Here is a 6,000-nt window from a genome sequence, read left to right on the forward strand (position 1 = left end):
GAGAGTTATGTTTTATTCTATGGGAATTTTTAGGACTTCAAGCATAGGAGGCAACATCTCAAATAACCTTGAGAGAACTGCTCCAGAAGGTGAGGGGTAAGCTAGGAATATATAGGAGTTTTACAACAAAGGACAGGTTGTATGAACAAAAGATTCCTGTTAAAGAAAACTAGTCAACGCTATGGTTTTTCCAGTAGTCATGTATGGATGTGAGAGTTGGACTATAAAGAAAGCTAAGTGACGAAGAATTGATGCTTTTGAACTGTGGTGTTGGAGAAGACTCTTGAGAGTCCCCTGGACTGCAAGGAGATCCAACCAGTCCATCCTAAAGGAAATCAGTCCTGAATATTCATTGGAAAGACTGATGCTGAAGCTGAAACTCCAATACTTTGGCCACCTGATGCATAAAGCAAATTAAGTTTTCATAAGTTATTTATCTGTTTCTGAATGCTGTCCTCTATTCAGATAAACAATGTTAATAGCTTAATTCACAGTGAATACTATTCATCATGGTTGGACATATACATAGAAACATATAGGTTGTCCCCTATTCCACTCATTGATGGGTCTCTTCTCTATAAGTTTCTAAGCATTAAAATAAGAAATCCAAATAATATATTGTTGATCCATCCAGGCCAATGGATGTAGGTCAGCTTTTTCTCTTTGGTTTTCATTGTGAAAATGTGAAATAATAATAATGAAGACCTATGCGACCTTCATCCAGATGCAGTTATTGTTAACATTTTGCTGTATTTGTGTGCATGCTCCCCTCCACCCATTTGTTAGGGCGTGCCATGTATAGTTGTTAACACAACTGCCGCATACCAAAACGGCAGTTTTGATACAGTGTAACCTAATTTTTTTTCTGAGTCTTTTGAGACAGAGTAAATTGGGCATTAGGATACCTTGCCATAAATGCTTCAGCTTGCGTTTTCTAGCAAAATAAGTACCTTCTCATACATCCTCAGAAGACCATTGCATGCTGTGCTAAGTTGCTTCATTCGTGTCCGACTCTTTGCGACCCTATGGACTGAGCCCATCAGGCTCCTCTGTCCATGGGGATTCTCCAGGCAAGAATACTGGAGTGGGTTGCTGTGCCCTCCTCCAGGAGAACCATTATCATACCTTAAAAAATTCAACAAATATTTTATCTTCCTGTATCCACTTTATATTCAGATTTCCCTAATCATGCCTGAAATACTCTTATAGCTACCTTTTTAGAACAAGAATCCAATCAAAGTTCACGCTTTTCCATTAGTTTTTGCCTCTTTAGTCTTTTAATTTAGAGTAGTTTACAACCTTGTTTCCCGCTTAATCTTAGTCTTTGCAAGAGACCAGTTCAGTTGTCTTGCAGAATATCCCACATTTTTTATTTATCTGATTATTTCTTGAGGGTGTTGTTTAACTTATTTTTCTAATCCCTGTGTTTCTTGGAATTTAGCAAAACATTTGGCAATGGCTAAGGAGAAAAAAGGGGCTTGCCTTCTGACTATGACTAAAGAATCTGCCTGCAATGTGGGAGACCTGAGTTTGATCCCTGGTTGGGAAGTTCCCCTGGAGAAGGGAATGGCTACCCACTCCAGTATTCTTGCCTGGAGAATCCCATGGACATAGGAGCCTGACGGGCTACAGTCCACTGGGTCATGAAGAACTGGACACGACTGAGCGACTAACACTTTGAGTTTCACTTTCAAGTAGGAAAAAAACTTCCATATTTGGCCAGAATAGTTTGTTGATGATTCTGTGTACTTCTGTCATATGACATCAGACTGTCCTACTCCAAATAATTTGATGATTTGGTTAAGGTACTTTGTGTGTAGTTGCTCAGTCATGTCCGACTCTTTGTCACCCCATGGACTGTAGCCCACCAGGCTCCGCTGTCCATGGGATTTTCCTGGCAAGAATACTGCATTGGGTTGCCATTCCTCCTCCAGGGGATCTTCCTGACCCAGGGATCAAACCTGGGTCTCTCTCCTGCATCTCATGCACTGCAAGTGGATTCTTTACCGCTGAGCCATCAGAGAAACCCTTGGTTAAGGTAGGGACCACTAAACTTCTCCATTGTAAAGGCACATTGTTTCTTCAGCATTCTTTTAAAATAAGTATAATGTTAATTACATTGTATAACCTGATTATATGGATAAATGAGCTGCAGTTAATTCAAGCTATTCCTTTCTTGGTGGAGATTGTTTGTTGCCATTCTTTTGCCATTGAAATATCCCAATAAGCTTTCTTGCTTGTATTTAAGTATTCTTAAGTATTATTGCTTTAATTTCCAAGGAATAGATTCCCCAATGGGAAAAGAGGCATGTATATTTTTAATTTTGACATTTATTTATTTGACATTTACTTAATGTTATTTATTTGACATTATAAACTTTGCAAAAAATTTGTAGCATACTTCTACCAATAGTATACAAAAGTGCCTGTTTCTCCAGCTTTTCAACATCACTGGATATAAATGCCTTTTAATCTCCACCCTTCCCATCTGTTGGGTAAAAATTTGTATTTTATTTTGCATTTCTTTTACTACTAATGAGACTGTGTAGCTTATTAAATGATTTATAATTTTCAGCTATTTAAATTTCCTCTTCTATTTCTAATTGCCTATTTCTCCCAGTATGTCTCACCTTGCTTATGGTCTCTTGCCATACAAAAATTAAGATTTAAAAAATACACTTAAAAGTGTACATCTTTTTTGTTTGTTTGTTTTTTATGGTTCCTGGGTTACCTATCTTCAGAAGATTTACCCTACTCTAAAAGGAGCCTGGTGGGCTTCCATCTACAGGGTCGCACAGAGTCGGACACGACTGATGCGACTTAGCAGCAGCAGCAAGATAATATAAAACTCTACTAAATTTTCTCATTATTCTGATTTGTATTTATTACATGGTATGTGGTAAAGATCTAGTTTTGCATCTGTGTGGATAGTTAGCAATTATGTCAGCCCGCTATACTAAATAATCCAACCCTTTTGACAAAGATGTGAAATTCCACATTTGTGGAAATTTCTCCTTTGTGGAATCTTTGCTCCTGTGCTGAGTTCTCATATATGTTTGGATCTATTTCTGAACTCTCCATTGTACTCCACTGACCTATGTATTCCTGTGCTAATACTGGGCTATTTTTGTTTTAGTATTTTTACAGTAATGTTTAATAATGAGCAAGATAATCCTCCACCATTTTTTCCCTTAAAAGTATCCTGGCAATCAATTTGCAGCCATTTATTTTTCCATATGAGCTTTTAAATCATTTCCCCCTATTCCCAAGCCAGACCTATAGGATTGGTTGGCATTGTATTAAATATTTACACAAATGTATATAAAAATGTGTATGTATGTACATATGTATCGGAGAAGGCAATGGCACCCCACTCCAGTACTCTTGCCTGGAAAATCCCATGAACGGAGGAGCCTGGTAGGCTGCAGTCCATGGGGTCGCTGAGGGTCGGACACGACTGAGCGACTTCACTTTCACTTTTCACTTTCATGCATTGGAGAAGGAAATGGCAAGCCACTCCAGTGTTCTTGCCTGGAGAATCCCAGGGACAGGGGAGCCTGGTGGGCTGCCGTCTATGGGGTTACACAGAGTCGGACACGATTGAAGCAACTTAGCAGTAGCAGCAGCAATACATATGTATAATAAATTTGGGAGGAATTAACTTTTAAACAATGAGATAAATATGTATTTATGTTTTTATATATATAAATTTTGATTATATATATATATAAACAACAGACTGGTTCCAAATAGGAAAAGGAGTACGTCAAGGCTGTATATTGTCACCCTGCTTATTTAACTTATATGCAGAGTACATCATGAGAAATGCTGGACTGGAAGAAGCACAAGCTGGAATCAAGATTGCTGGGAGAAATATCAATAACCTCAGATATGCAGATGACACCACCCTTATGGCAGAAAGTGAAGAGGAACTAAAAAGCCTCTTGATGAAAGTGAAAGTGGAGAGTGAAAAAGTTGGCTTAAAGCTCAACATTCAGAAAACGAAGATCATGGCATCCGGTCCCATCACTTCATGGGAAATAGATGGGGAAACAGTGGAAACAGTGTCAGACTTTATTTTTCTGGGCTCTAAAATCACTGCAGATGGTGACTGCAGCCATGAAATTAAAAGACGCTTACTCCTTGGAAGGAAAGTTATGACCAACCTAGATAGCATATTCAAAAGTAGAGACATTACTTTGCCAACAAAGGTCTGTCTAGTCAAGGCTATGATTTTTCCAGTGGTCATGTATGGATGTGAGAGTTGGATGTGAAGAAGGCTGAGCGCTGAAGAATTGATGCTTTTGAACTGTGGTGTTGGAGAAGACTCTTGAGAGTCCCTTGGGCTGCAAGGAGATCCAACCAGTCCATTCTAAAGGAGATCAGCCCTGGGTGTTCTTTGGAAGGAATGATGCTAAAGCTGAATGGTGCTAAAGTTGACTCATTGGAAAAGACTCTGATGCTGGGAGGGATTGGGGGCAGGAGGAGAAGGGGACGACAGAGGATGAGATGGCTGGATGGCATCACTGACTCGATGGGCATGAATCTGAGTGAACTCTGGGAGTTGGTGATGGACAGGGAGGCCTGGCGTGCTGTGATTCATGGGGTCGCAAAGAGTCGGACACGACTGAGCGATTGAACTGAACTGAACTGATGCATATATAATATATTTAGGAAGGATTAGCATGTTAATGGGCTTCGCTGGTAGCTCAGCTGGTAACGAATCCACCTGCAATGCGGGAGACCTGGGTTCAGTCCCTGGGTTGGGAAGATCCCCTGGAGGAGGGCATTGCAACCCACTCCAGTATTCTTGCCTGGAGAATCCCCATGGACAGAGGAGCCTGGTGGGCTACAGTCCATGAGGTTGCAAAGAGTCGGACATGACTGAGTGACTAAGCACAGCACAGCACAGCAGAGCATATTAATAGTAAGCCACATGATGTGTAAATGATAGCAAAAGAGACTTGATCTTGGTTAATTTCTTGCCAAAAATACTCTCCTCTCACAAATGATGAGAGGATGCCCGAAACTTTCAAAAATTTAAGCTTTAGTCTAGAAGATAAAATAAAAAGATTTGCCTGTTTGTATTGCAGTTTTCATTTTCTTTCCCTCTCTCCTTTCCTTATTCCCTCACTTCCTTCCAGTTTTACTGAGATATAATTAACATACAGCACTGTGTAAGTGTAAGGTGTGCAGAATAATGAGTTGCTTTACCTACATCATGAAATGATTACTGCAGTAAGTTTAGTGAGCATCCATCTCATATAGATACAAAATTAAAGAACTACGAAAAAATGTTTTCCTTTGTGATGAAAACTCTTAGGATTTACTCTTAACTTTCATATATAACATCAGCAGTGTGAATTATATTTATCATGTTGTATATTTTATCCCCAGTACTTATAATTGGAAGTTTGTGCCTTTTGACCACCTTCATCTACTTCTTCCCCCCTCCGTTCCCTGGAATACAGTTTTCTTTCAAATTGTAAAGGTAAAGTGTTTTCTGCATGCTATGGGAATAAATGGCAACCCACTCCAGTACTCTTGCCTGGAAAATCCCATGGACGGAGGAGCCTGGTGGGCTGCAGTCCATGGGGTCGCCGAGGGTCGGACACGACTGAGCGACTTCACTTTCACTTTTCACTTTCATGTATTGGAGAAGGAAATGGGAAGCCACTCCAGTGTTCTTGCCTGGAGAATCCCAGGGACGGGGGAGCCTGGTGGGCTGCTGTCTATGGGGTCGCACAGAGTCGGACACAACTGATGTGACTTAGCAGCAGCAGCAGCATGGGAATAAAAATGTATCAGTGTATTCCTGTAATGTGTCAGTAATGTATTCTCAGGTGTGCTTGAAAATTTGTCTCGATACTATTAATGTCTGAGTAAATCCATCTCCATCTGTAACACTATAATGTATCCTCTCTGTGTCTCCCTCAACATACAAGTACGCATTTTCTTCAAGTGGGAGACTTCTAGCATGGGTCAAATACCATTGTGATG

The sequence above is a fragment of the Bubalus bubalis genome, chromosome X, assembly GCF_019923935.1.
Source record: "Bubalus bubalis isolate 160015118507 breed Murrah chromosome X, NDDB_SH_1, whole genome shotgun sequence".
Taxonomy (NCBI): Eukaryota; Metazoa; Chordata; class Mammalia; order Artiodactyla; family Bovidae; genus Bubalus; species Bubalus bubalis.